Source organism: Sorex fumeus, unplaced genomic scaffold, assembly GCF_029834395.1.
Source record: "Sorex fumeus unplaced genomic scaffold, SorFum_2.1 ptg000265l, whole genome shotgun sequence".
Lineage (NCBI taxonomy): Eukaryota > Metazoa > Chordata > Mammalia > Eulipotyphla > Soricidae > Sorex > Sorex fumeus.
In genome coordinates, this window is record NW_026606322.1 from 5,526,019 (window position 1) to 5,541,087 (window position 15,069).

General features: G+C 35.7%; 1 pseudogene; it reads left to right on the forward strand.

Annotated features, from left to right (window-relative positions):
- Positions 1 to 9,752, forward strand: part of LOC130018434 (40S ribosomal protein S2-like) — a 45,436-nt pseudogene extending 35,684 nt beyond the window's left edge.
- Positions 9,753 to 15,069: the final 5,317 nt, after the last annotated feature.

Genomic DNA, 15,069 nt, shown 5'->3' on the forward strand with positions numbered 1-15,069 from the left:
AACAAGCCAAACATACAACCTCTGAAAGAAAAGTAACTCAGAAATAATACCACACATATAGAAACATCAAATTTGTGATAAGGAGATCATAGAATGGAGAAAATATGTCTACAACTGTACCTCATGGTGTATCACTAATAAAAATTTAAAAAAAAAAGAAAACGCTTCTCAACAGATTGCACTAAAATGAAAAAAAAACTGGACTAACACATCCGAAGAAAGAAAAGAATAATACACATGATTACCTACATATAAAAAAATCATGCAGTTTTCTACAACATGGATAGAGTTGGAACGTATCATACTAATGTAAGCCAAAAAAAGGACAAACACTGGATGATATCTATTATTTGTGGTATTTAGAGTAACTGAATTAGGAAATGCTCTCCTTGAAGGAGGGGATGCCTTGACCACTTTAGGCCCCAGAGCATAGGGAGGAGTAGGAAAGAAATAGAGTGAAAGTGAAGAGGAGTAAAAGGGACTGGAGTGATAGCACAGCGAATAGGGTATTTTCCTTGCATGCGGCCAACTCGGGTTTGATTCCCAGCATACCATACGGTCCCCTGAGCACCACGAGGAGTTATTCCTGAGTGCAGATCCAGGAGTAACCCCTGAGCATCGCCGAGTGTGACCCAAAAAGAAAACAAAAAAAGTGAAAGAGAGAAAAGATAATGAGAAGTAAGTGTACAGGTCAAAAGAACCCAGGTATAATGGCAGTGTTAAGGAATGACAGAGCTAAATATCCAAATAAGTCTGTCAGCAATACTCTTCAAAAATCACGAGACCTAAAATTTAATAACAGCTTTAAAAGGCACCTGTCAAGATGGTAGGCTGGAGGTACGAGGGACAATAGGTTAGGAGAGGGAATCTGGAAGTACTGGGGGAAGGAATTTGAGACTAGTCATAGCTTGGGTAATGAAGCATTATGTGTCAAAATCCCAACACTTAATTACTTTGTAATTCATGGTGCTTTAATGTACTGTAGCACTGTTCCACTGTTATCCCATTGTTCATCAACTTGCTCGAGTAACATCTCCATTGTGAGACTTGTTGTTACTGTTTTTGGCATACCAAATATGCCATGGGTAGCTTGCCATGCTCTGCTATGTGGTCGGAATACTCATGGTAGCTTGCTGAGCTCTCCAAGAAGGAAGGGGGAATCAAACCCGGGTGGGCCACATGCAAAGCAAAAGCCCTACCCGCTGTGATATTGCTCCAGCCCATGGTACTTTAATAAAATACAATTTTGAAAAAAAATCTAATACTTTCTCTTTCAGAAAGTATCAGACTCGAGCATTTTTTAGCTCACTGGCCTGTATTTCCACTTGCAGTTCAGCAAATGGAAATTTGCTGATTTATCAGCATAAATCTTCAAATAATATGTAAAGTAGTGTTCATATTAAAACTTTTGTCTATGTGTTCATAGAAAACAGCCCCTTTGTGGTCAATAGCAGATGAACTGTTGAAAATGGAATTTTAAAAAAATGGTAACAGAATTATAGAAACACATAATGAAGTTGTAGAACTTACTAGTGCTTTTTCCCAAAAATGTTTTCATATTTGGGTTTCAGTCATTCAGTGATCCGTCACCCTTTCCGTTCCAGTGCACATTTCCCACCATAGATGTCCCCAGTTTTCCTCCTGCCACCCAGTCCTGATCCTGCAGCCTACCTCAATGGCAGATAATTCTCTCTCTCTCTCTCTCTCTCTCTCTCTCTCTCTCTCTCTCTCTCTCTCTCTCTCTCTCTCTCTCTCAGCATTATGTCAGGTACTGACAGGTTATTATGTTTGTTCCTCTACCTATTTTCAACACCCTGTTATTTTCTACAGTGATCATTTCCAAATATCTGTACTATAGTGGTTCCTTCTTTATCCTAGCTGCCCTCACCACACCACAACTTCACTTTCGCAAGTTTTAAACCATAGACCAATCTTCCTGACCCTTGTTTCTACTATCTATCTATCTATCTATCTATCTATCTATCTATCTATCTATCTATGAATAAAGATATATAAATAAAGAGAGAGAGATAGTGAGAGCGATCCCACAAATGAGTCCAATCATTCTGTCTCTCTCCCTCTGTCTCATTTCACTCAGCATGATACTGCCCATGTCCACACATTCACATGCAAATTTCACATCTTTGTTTTTCCTCTTGGATGCATAGTATTCCGTTGTCTAAATACACCATAGTTTCTTTATCCAGTCATCTGTTCTTGTACACTTGGGTTGTTTTCAGATTCTGACTATTGTGAATAGTATTTCAATGAACATAGAACTTTAGGCAGATTTTTTGCAGTGTGTTTTTCATCCCTTAGGATATATTTCCAGAAGTGGTATTGCTGATCATGTGGAAGCTCAGTTTCTAGTTTTGTAATGAATGCCCGTATGGTTTTACAAAAAGGCTGGACCAATCTGCATTACCAGCAGCAGTGAAGGAGTGTCCCTTTTTCCCGACATCTGTGGCAGCACTGGCTGTTCTTCTTCTTTTTGATGTGTACCAGTCTCTATGGTATGAGATGATATCTCAGTGTTGTTTTGATTTGCAGTTACCTCATGTTTATCGATGTTGAGCATTATTTTATGTGTCTTTTGGTTATTTGTATTTCTTTTTGGATCAATATTCATTCATTTTTTTCTCCTCATTTTGTGATGAGTTTGGGTGCTTTTTTTCTTGTGAATTTCTACCAGTAAGGGTTATCAAGTGTTGGTGTATAAAAATATATTTATGAATTAGTTTTCAATATATAGTAACGAAGAAATAATGAATATTGGCTTATTTCATTGTCATATTTAAGTATAATAAATTCATATGCCACTAGCTGCAGTTAGATTCATACATAGGAAAACAATATGTATTTTGTGTGTATTTATGTACATATAATTTCAACTAATATTAAAATTTTCATTGAATTTTGGAATTTTCATTGAAATTTGGAAAAAAGTTGATTCTTAACATAGAATAAAATAATTATATGTTGATATTTATTATAGTTACTAAATTATATGATTGGATTGACTTTAATTGACATTAATTGACTTTTTGTTTTGTTTTATTTGAGGGCAACACCTGTTGATGAGCAGGGTTTAATTCTTGATCTGGGCTGAGGAGTCATTCCCAGTGTGCTTCAGAGATTATAAGGCACACTAGAGAATGAATCCAGGTCAACAATGTGCAAGGTAAATAGCCTATTAATCCAATCTTAATTGATTTTTTTGAAAAAATAATATGATCCTTTTTCTATTTTTCCCTGATTTCAGCCCTCAGCTAAGTGAATAGAACAGGTGACTTTATAAAACTCTAATTTCTTCACTGTGATTACACACCCATGATGAAAAATAAGGGAACATAACTTAATTAAGTCATCATGATTCATTTACAGGTGTAACACATTTTCTGTTGGGGTTTCCACATTTGATGATTAGATCTAAATTGACTCTTTGGAATCACATATAAAAAATCCCAAATGCCTGTTGTAAAATGAATGCTGAGTGGTTTGCCCTTCCACAAGGACTCATTTTTTTTTCTTACCAAAATTATATTTCCAAAATGGCTTATGTCCCTGTTGTTCAAATCCCAACTGAATGCAATTCAGGAAAAAATTCTAAATATGAGGATCAAGAAAACTAATTTATAAATCTCAATAATTCTTTTGAAGTCTAGTGGATTCCAGGAGTTAAATCTTTAAAGAGTGTAAGAACAATCCTAAAGACTTATTTCAAGGCATAAAGCATTTTAGGAACATGCTGGGACCCATGGATTTAGAAGCCAGCTTTCAGCCCATTCATTATCTGGCAGCCAATTTTAACATGAATTCTTGGTGCCCAGATATTTCTTTATAAGAAGAAATTCTCTCTAAGGGCTTTTCAGACTGACTTTATAATTTTGAGAGGAAAAGAATAATATATTAAAATGGTTAGGAAATTAAGGTCTTACAGATAACTCATGAGTGAACTAAGGTAGATTTTCTTTAAATATTATAATGTCTTCATTATTTTTCTTTTTACCTTTTATAATTTAGTTTTTAAGCAATATAGTCAACATTACTGTTCTATACATGCAATGTTGCTACCCATAGATCTCCATCAGGGTGTCTAGTTTACCATTATCCCAAAACTACCAACCTCCCCTGTATGACTAAGCACACATACTCAGCTGCACCCTCTTCTAGCACCCTTGGATCATAGTTCCATTAATTGTATCTCAAGATTGTTGAATTGGGAATTGCCTATTTTATTTTGTTTTTATACTCCACATATGAATAGGATCATTCATGGGAAGGAGATCTTTTTTCCTTATTCATTTCAGAAAAACTCCTCCGATTTAATCCAAATTGTAGCAAACTTCTGTTGAGGACTTGGTTAGTTTCCAAATCATTGCTTTTATAAATAATGCTGAAGTGACCTCAGGTTCACATATCATCTTTCAGATTAATATTTTGTACGAGAGTGTAGATTCTATTTATACTCCACTTTATTCTCCAACTTCCAGATTTTTCTATATAGAACTTAGCTAGAATACAAAACTGATTTTGAGTATAAATGCCTTAACAAGACAAGCTATGATTTAAATCTATTCTGCCTTCCAATCCCATAGATCCAATTTTGTCACTTCCATTCATGCATACCATATTTAGGAGTTATTTTATCTCAATGCCAAGTGCTAACATCCTGCTTACCCCTATATAGACAGAGCTTAACTAGTAATTACTCAAAGTATCCAAATCTTTCTTCTTGATAACATGGTGCCATCATAAAATGGGATTTTTGATTACAAAAAAGAAAGTCTAAGAACTCTGGAGAGTGACTGTTCTCAAAAATAAGAATTTTCTAAACTTAAGTTTTTTCTTTGAAGGAGTTCAGTTTTGGCATTCAGTATGTTCAGCCTTGCTTTTCTCCAAGCAGAGCCCTGCATTACTCCTGAAACACACACACACTTCCCAGAGAGAAGTTGTGCATTTCACTAATCCCACAGGGTTCTCTACACTTAGGCTGAGAATGAGTCTGCTAATGGAGTTTAAAAGGTTACATTCATTAACCAAAACACACAGAAAAATTTAAGCGAATGGCCTTCCTTCAGAAAAAGAACATTTAGAATGGGCAATGTTAAAATTAAAAGGACAGATCAGGGTTTTTGTGTGTGTGTATTTTTTTTAAGTTCTCTTATGTTCATAAATGCCTCCTACCTCAGAATCCTCTCAAGAACCTAATTAGACTTCAGGGCCTTCATAATGTCTGAAGGTGAGCTCAGATCAATTTCCTGCATCTTTTCTGCCATGGTAAATCATTTATTGGGATGGATGTTTTACAAAGCCAGGCAAGAGAAAACTCATAAAAAATAAATATGGTAAAATACACTCTCCTGCAGCAATCTTCAAGGCTTCATTGCATTTAACTCTCCATGGCATTGAAGAGGTTTGAGCGTTTCTTTTATGTGGTCTCACCATGGCCAGTTGAACCCTATGTGTGTTGACACTGAGGCCAACAGTGTGCATTTTATTCCCTCACATGTCTTCAGATTCACCCAATACTGTGGCCACAGATTTCTTGGTCTGTTCATACAAACAATATGGGAAGTTCGTCATTCCAACGGGGACAGAGTAAGCCAGGGGAAGTAAATGAAATCATATTTACTCATTTCTTCTATCAACAACTGAGGTCAAGACACAGAAGCAAGTGCTTTGCCATATCACTAACTTGTATTTCTAAGAAGAATATACAGAATAAAATGTACATCTATGTCCAGGAAGAAAGCTCAAGGGGTGGGGTGCTTGTCTGGTTTCCATAAATCTCACAGTGCAAATTCCCAGCACCCTACACCCCTCCCATTACAGTGTCCTGCTGGAACAGCACCAGTACCAAAGAATAGGAACAGCAAAGAATTGCTGGTCCAAGCACCAAATCAGCAGTCCTACACTCCCTGACCTGATCATGTTGAATATTGTCAGGGGTTGCCCCCTCAGCACTTCTGACCCTTTTAAAGAGCATCCCTTACAAATTAAATAAAATGCACATTGCACAACTAAAATTTAGCAGAACTTTTAATACCTTTTTAATTAATAGGGATACAAAATCAGTGTTCTAATAATGAAGTTATTTTGCAATTGGATTTTTGAGTTGCATTCCCTGGCTGCATGAGTAGCATAATAATTATCAAAAACAAAGGAAATCAAAAAATTAAAAATGAATTACAACCGTGACAACATAGCTCCTGAACTCTGCTTTGCTTCACTATTCGTTTTGCCTTTGTTGGAAACTCCTATACTTTAAATGTCAGAGGTTAAATAATAGAAGGAAAAAATAATCTATATGTTTGTGTTATGTGGTAATGACTTCCAATGCTGTCATTTATTTTCATTCTGATGTCTACATCTCCAAAGTGATAGAATTATTCCATTTTAGCATTAAAATGATAATTAATCATGTGCTTGTTGATGTTCAATCAGGGAATGTGAATGAAACATTGAACCAAGTCAGTATGAAGTTTACAAACTAATTGGTTCAGATCTTATAGATATTGCAAGACTATGTGATTGAGACAGTAGTGGAGGGAATTCAGACACTCTGGTGGAGAACATGGTATTGGAAAGTTACACACATGAATCCCTGTCAGTGGTAATATCAATCATGGTGTGTCAAAAAATGAAATTAAAACCTAGAAGTGTGTCTAATATAGAAAGATCATATTGGGAAATCATGTTGGGAGATAAACACACAGGATCTGAGACTAACATTACAGAATAGGGGAGAACTCCGATGTTCAGATATTATACTCAAAGAATGTAAATGAGAGGAAAAACCCTTCTACATTCCTTTCCATGGTTTTTGCCATCCTGACTGGTTCTTGATTAAATCTCTCTAGGACTCTCCTTTGGGAATTTGTACAGATTCTCTGATGATGCCTTTTGTCAAGAGGAGGAACTCAGAATGTTTCTGATTATCATTTCATTCCCAGAAGCATTTAGTAGATTGAATTAATATCTTTTCTCTCTACCTCCACTCCTTCACTCCACCCATCCCATCTGCTATACTACTATACATTAATCTAAGTACATTATATTCATTGAGTCACTTCTTGATTTGAAAATATCAATAACTCATCCTGATTTTCAAGCTTTTAAAAAATATGTCTCAGCCATAACAGATCAATTGCATGTCTAACACTTGCTGCAGCATGTAAACCTTGTGCTGCAACCACTGTTTTACCTTTTATACCTACCTACTTATATACCTACCTAAGCATATACCTACCTTCTTTCTTTTCTTAATCTGTTCTCTTGGAATTTCCAGTTCTTCGTGTGTATTCAAGGGAAGTGTCCAAAAATGTTATTAAAAAAACAAACTTATTATTTTCAAGGTCATTTATTCCTTTAAAATATAGTGACTCAAAAATTAAAGTATGGCAAAAATCTATTCTGTATTATAGCATTTGTGTTTTTTTTCGCCTTTTTCTACATACTATTTTATTTGAATTTTTCACTATAGTCTAGGTAATAAGATTGCAGTAGTGTTAGTTCATGATTTGATGTACAAAGTTAAAGCATTGAAATATTCATAAAACAATATTAAAATTTCAAAAATGTCACATCTCTTCATATCTTTTTATAAGCTTTTTTGCCATTTTAAACTCTATAAACATAAATTCTAAATAAAATATAGGCAATGTGATATATACTTACATATTTATGATTTTGTTTTATATTTATGATTTGGCCTCATCTAGAGGTACTCAGGGTTCGCTTGTAGGTCTTTACTAAGGGTTCGATCCTGGTAGCACTGGGAACCATACTCAATGTTGAGGACTGATTGTTTATGGGTTTTGCCATATGCAAAGCAATGTCCATATACTATTTCTGTACTATATCTGTATTATCTCTGTCCTATCTCTTGTACTGTTGTCCACAGCAACTGTTCATAGTCTGCTGCTTATAGGTCAGGCATGTGGTTCAATAGTAAAAAACATGCCTTGCATACATAAACCTAGATTACATCTGTAGCACTACCCAGACCAAAAAAAAAAACAAAAATTTTGATTATTTGAATATTATATCATCCATAATTTAGAAAACAAAATGCAATATTTCAGTTTAAACCCTATGCTTAAGCTTTTAATATTATAACAATTGTATTTTGTATCATGATGAATCTATACTTAGGGAGTTGGGTCATACCTGGGATTACTTTCTGGCTCCGCATTTAGTAATTACTCCTGGTGGTGCTCAGGGGACCATATGGGTTACTGGGATCAAATCATGGTCAGCTACATGCAATGAAGTGTCCTACCTGCTGTACTATCAATCTAGCAACTAATATGTATTTTTATTTTATACCTCAGCTAAAATATTATGTATGAAATACCAGTTTTTCATAATGTGAATATTTTCATAAATTTTCATAAAATTAACAAAATTTTGTTTACAAGTTTAAGTTATATGTACATTAAGTGAATTTAACAATTCCATCTAAAGCCAAGCACCATATATTTTCTTTCATCTTCCTTCCTTCCTTCCTTCCTTCCTTCCTTCCTTCCTTCCTTCCTTCCTTCCTTCCTTTCTCTCTCTCTTTCTCTCCTCTCACTTTCTCTCTTTTCCTCCTCCCCTCCCCTCCCTTCCCCTCCTCTTCCCTCCCCTCCCCTTCCCTTCCCTTTCCTTCTTTGACTGAAGGGCCAAACCCAGCATTGCTCAGACTTATTCTGTGCACTCAGGGACCACTCGCTGTAGGGTTCTGGGAACCATATGGGGTCTTTGTGAGCCAGACCTGTGTTAGCTCTTTGAAACGGAAGTTCCTCACCTGCTGTATCCTTGCTCTCGCCCATGGAAATTATTTCCTACTGTTTTCCAATTTGATAAACATTATTCTTTTAAAAAATTGTATTCACTAGGGCTAAATATTTTAAAATGTTAATATGCAATTTTTCTTCCATTAGTTAAATATATAGCTTCAGTCTTGACATTCAAAGAGGAATATATGAAAAAGAGCAGTAGAAAATCAAAACTACTGAACTTTGCTTTTTTCCTAACATTTCCAAAATATTATTTTGATGTTAAGTAAGGATAAATCTAATTAAAACTACAGTTATACTCAGCATTCTGACTTCTTGAAAGTGACAAATAACCTTCTCCACGAAAACACTGAAAGGCAGATGACGCCGGTGCTGCAGGAGGGCCAGGAGGCCCGGGGGCCCCCCAGCCTGGAAAGTCGTGGTGGTTTCCTTGGAGTTTTCAGCGCACCCGCTTCAAGGCCTTCATCGCCATAGGGGACTATAACAGACACGTGGGTCTGGGCCTGAAAGTGCTCCAAGGAGGTGGCCACTGCCATCTGGGGGGCCATCATCCCGGTCAAGCTCTTCATTGTGCCCCTGTGGCAAGGCTACTGGGGGTACAAGATCGGCAAACCCCACACCGTCCCCTGCAAGGTGACAGGCCACCGTGGGTCGGGGCTGGTGCACGTCATCCCTGCACCCAGGGGCACTGGCATCATCTCCGCACCCATGCCCAAGAAGCTGCTGATGATGGCTGGGATCAATGACGACTACACCTTCGCCAGGGGCTGCACTGCCACCCTGGGCAAATTCGCCAAGACCACCTTCGATGCCATCTCCAAGACCTACAGCTATCTGACCCCAGACCTCTGGAAGGAGACCGTGTTCACCAAGTCCCCATATCAGGAATACACCGACCACCTGGTGAAGACCCATACCAAAGTCTCCGTGTAGAGGACTCAGGCTCCAGCGGTGGCCACTGCATAACCTTTTAAATATAGGCAAATAAAGTCACAAATATAGTTGAAAAAAATGATAAATAAAACAAAAAAAATTATTTTTGCTTTACATTGGGGGGTATATTCAGCATTTCCACCCATATCCCCCCAGGAGTTTAGATAACTGAACTAAATGTAGGAAGTAATTGTTTTTGGTTTTTGTTTTGTTTGTTTGTTTTTAATTTTTATTAGTGAGAAACCATGAGGTACAGTTGTAGACTTACAAATTTCGTGCTTGGGTTTAAATTATACAATGATCAAATACCCATCCCTCCACCAGTGCCCATTTCCCACCACCAGGGATCCCTGTATCCCTCCCACAATCCATCCCCCCCATCCCACCCTGCCTCTGTGGCAGAGCATTCCCTTTTGTTCTCTCTCTCCTTTTGGGTGTTGTGGTTTGCAAAAGAGGCATTGCATGGCAATCATGTTTGTTCTATAGTCTGCTTTCAGCATGCTTCTCCCATCCTGGGAGGATCTGGTACATTTACACAATGGAGTACTATGTAGCGGTTAGAAAAGAAAAGGAAGTGATTTTTTTTCCTGTTATCTTTTCTGTCCCTTTCAAGTAGAATGTTTCAATGCAGAATACAGGTAGTTTGATTTTTATTATTCAGAATATTGTTCCTTATCCTGTCACTGTCACTGTCACTGTCCTCTCGTTGTTCATCGATTTACTCAAGCATGTCCAGTAACGTCTCGATTGTGACACTTGTTACTGTGTTTGGCATATCGAATATGTCACGGGTAGCTTGCCAGGCTTTGCCATGTGGGTGAGATACTCTTGCTAGCTTGCTGGGCTCTCTGAGAGGGGCGGAGGAATCGAACTCGGGTCAGCCATGTTGGCCGTTTGCAAGGCAAACACCCTAACCTGTTGTGCTATCACTCTAGCCCTAGTATTAATAATAATAATAATGAATTTTATCTGATTTTCACTTACACATAGAATGTGCTGCTGCTTTGTTTTAATCTTTGCAATGCCAATCAAATGCTATTTCTTCATTCTTGTTCCAACAAAACTATAACAAGTTTTGCTTTCCTTATAATTATTTTATTATGGGAGGCCAGTGCTACAGTGCTACTGCCCATTCAACATAGTTATTTTTAAACATTTAAATTATGATTTAAAATAATTAAAAATTATATGTTCTTAAATACTGGGATCAAAATAATTTTTAAAGATTGATAGGTGACTTAATTGGTCTGCTTTTGATTTTGTTTGTTTCTTTTTGGGGGGGCGCAAAGCTGGTGGTACTCAAGCTTAATCCTGACTCTGTGCTCAAAAGTCACTTCTGGAGGGGCTTGGAACATAATGGATACCTGGGATCCAGTGTAGGTGGCAACATGCCAGACAAGTGTCATACCCATTGTATCATCTCTCCATCTCTGGGGTGACCATTTGTATGGTCAAGGCATGGCATCTGAATACCAGCTAATCCAGTTTTCCGCTATTGGGTATTGGAAATGATTATGTTTTACTTTTTCTGAAACTCAGTTTTTATCAGCTGTGACTCATGTGATAGGATAGCATCATGAATATTCAACTGAGAAAATGTGATAGGATGAATATGTGACATCATGAATATTCAACTCAGAAATTCATTTTTGTCAAAATTTCTCTTTATTGAGCCTCATGCCTGACATCCTGCTTCAAGTACTTGAAGGATTCCTGTACACAGGGGATTCAAGTATTATGGGCCGGGCGGGTGGGAGGTTTCTATGCTGAGCTCTTTATTTCATAAGTGGAACCAAAGATTCAAGCTGTCAGCTTCATTGTTATCCGACATTATTAAAACACATAACACAATCCTTACATTTCAAGTCTTTATACATTTATGTATAGGGTAGAATTCAAGCTGAATCATTTTAAGCCAAAACAAATGAAAATTAGCAAAAGTCCAGAACAAATACCAGTGATGTAAAACTCATTTTTACTATTTCCCTTCAAACAGCTCTTACATGCTTCACACCCATGTGTAATTTTATATTAAACGGGGTCTTAAATTAATTCCTGTAGTTGTAATTCATTACTTTGTAGGCCTGAAGAGTTACCTTGCAAAGCTATTTTTTTATGCACCAGCCAGTCTCTGTGCGTGTCTTTCAGTTGGTGTTGAATAATGCACAAGATCTAAGTGATAGAGCAGAGTTACTAAGGCATCCGTCTATATGGTCTACCCAAGTTTGATCTGTAGTACCACATGTGAGTCTTTGAGCACTTCCAGGAATGATCCCAAATCAAAGGGCCAGGAGTGTGCATTGAAAACTGCTGGGTGTGGCCCAAAAAGCAAGGAGAGAAAGATAGAGACAGAGAGAGACAAAGAATGAGGCTCAAGACACATTGCTAGCACAAAAAAAAAAGGTACTTGGAAATATTAATCTCATTTATAAATGCTGATCTTATTTCTGATTTATCCATTTTGTAGGGATAAAATGGACAGCCATATTATAGAGATTCAAGATTTAAGTGATAGTCACATCTTTAGTTTCAGAATTTTTTCAGATTGAAACAGAACATACCACAGTATTAGTTTTAAGTATATAACAGTGGTTTAATATTATAAATTGTAAAATAATATTTAAAGTACATCTACTATCCTGTACCATACAAGTTACACATTTTGATTTTTGTGATTTGATCATGATACACTCTCATTTAACTTTCACATATGCAATGCAGTATTTTCATTCATTTTATGTATTATCTACCCTTGATATTTATTTTTATAATCAGAGTTTGTACCAATAATCTCATTCAACCATCCTCCACCACCATTTTTAATAGCTACCACTCTCTTCTATATCAATGAGTTTGTCTTTTAAATTTCCATTTAGATTACATCTACAAGTGAAATCTTATAATACTTGTCTTTGAGTGACTTATTTTTGCATAGTATATCTTTCATTTCACTCATGTTACTACAATTAGCAGTACTTCCTTTTTAGTGCTGCAGTAATATTTCATTATGTTATTATATTCTATAGTTAAAATATGCTCATTTGCACAATGAATATATGCATATATATAAATGTGCCAAAAATTCCTCATCTATTCATTAATTATTACTAATTTTCATATCTTGACTATCATGAATCTACTACCATAAACATAACATACGCATGTTTTTCCTGAGTTAATATTTTCCTTTAATATTTGTAATATTTGTTTTCTTTAAATCTGGATCTAGAAATTGATTTGGATTTGCAAGTCATACTATAGCTGTGTGTTTAATTATTTGATGAACTTCATACTGTTCTCTATAGTGGCTTATCCTGTTTACATTCCTCATAGCAGTACCCAAGTGCTCTCTTTTCTCTACAAACTGTCTTTGTATACAAATACTAACAGGTGTGCAGTGATATTTAATTATAGTTTTAAACTGGTATTTCCCTAAGAACTAGGGTATTCTGAACGACTTCTCATGTTCTTGCAGACCATCTTCGTAAAGATGTCTATTCATAACCTCTTCCCATTTTTAAATCACATTCAAGTTTGTGATTGTTTTGTATAAATTACTTAATCACTGTACATATTTAGTTCACCAGGATATAGTGATGCACTTACTTGTTTGGTTTTACTTTTTTTTTCCTTTGGTTTTTGTGTTAGAGTCACAACATTGTCCCTAAGACTGAAGTCAAGACGATTACCATCTGTGATTTGGTTCTAGAAGTTTGATAAGTTCAAGTATTATGTTCAGTATGTAATCATTTTTTTATATTTTCTGTGTAAGGGAAGTGGGTGACTTAGATTCTTTTGTAAATTGCATTCTAGTATTCCCAGCAACACTTATTAAAGTTGATTCTTCAAGATTTGTACTCATCACCAGAGATTTCTTCCATATAATGAAATTAACTTGATATATTCAGTTTTATGTCACTTTAACATCTTACCTTTAAGTGAAAGAAATTACTGTCTCTTTTAAGCAGTAAAATTTGCACAATGAATATATGCATATATAAATGCATTATATATTTAAGCAGTATGTAAGCAGTATTTCCAGATCCTGGAAATACACTACTCATCTTTCTACAGTAACCATGGTATCTTGTTGCTCCCAAAGTTTATGTGGGGTTTTTCAGTTTGTTTTGTTTTTAAGTAAATCACTCTCATCACTCTTGCTTATAGTTTTTGGAGCCATAGCCTATTGTACAATCATGTAATTCTAGTAGTCTAGTACATGAGTCAAACAAAAAATAACAAAATGGGATATTTAGTGATAATTTTGATAAAACATTTAGTTATCATTTCTATAATAATTCAATGCTCTAGAGTTTGTCAATTTTCTCTCAATGCTTCAAAGGATATTTGTTAGAAATTCTGTAAATTTGCAATCTTTATCATCAATTACCATAGGATTTATGCAAGATTTTCTGATGATCATAAAAAGTTCTCAGAGTTGATTTATTCTAAGTAAGGTAATTTGCCCGTAGTACTTGTGAGATTTTATGAATGATACGTTGGCTTTGCTTTTCTATACTTTATTGAAAATGTTGGAAACTTTTACTGGAGTAAAGGACTTGAAAGTATAATTTATAATGCAAGCTAATGATCCCCTTGTCATTATATTCCTATTAATGAGATGTTTATAGAAAATATATATGAGTTTGTATTGGATAGAATGCAAACAAAATCGACTAATAAGGGGTTTTTTAAATCAAATGTTTCCCTTACCTACCATTAGTAAAATTTGACATATAAATTCAGTCTTGCTCATCAGATTTTAAACATACTGACATGCACAGAAATGCTGAGAAAATTTTGTTACTCACCCTTGACCATAGTTTTGGGTCAGACTAATTAACTGCACTATTTTACATAGCCGTTTCATAAAAACAATTTTATGTTTTTGTTTTGTCATTGTGTAAACTTGTTTACAATTATTATGTCAAGTATGTTGCCTTCAAATATTCTGTGGTTCTTTGCCTACTATAATACAATACTTTTTTTTATTATTTTCAGTAAAAACACAACAGAATAACAAGAAGTATGTTCTGAAGCATATATACTTTCTTCACTGCTAAATAACGTTCCCAAATCTTCTATTTGTTTCATTGGAAGAAAGAAGCAAACTAATGTCTTTTGGTGAATAGAAAAGTTCATAACCAGGGGTCAAATGATAGTACAGTAGGTAAGGTACTTGCTTCACTCACAATTGATCCATGTTTGATCTCTGGCACCCCATGTAGTACATTGAGTCCCCCGAAGAGTGATTCTGAGCACAGAGCCAGGATTAATGTTTGAATACCAAAATCTAAGGGAAAAAAAAGAAAAATGCATGATGATCCTGAAGAAAATTGCCTGGCAAATATAT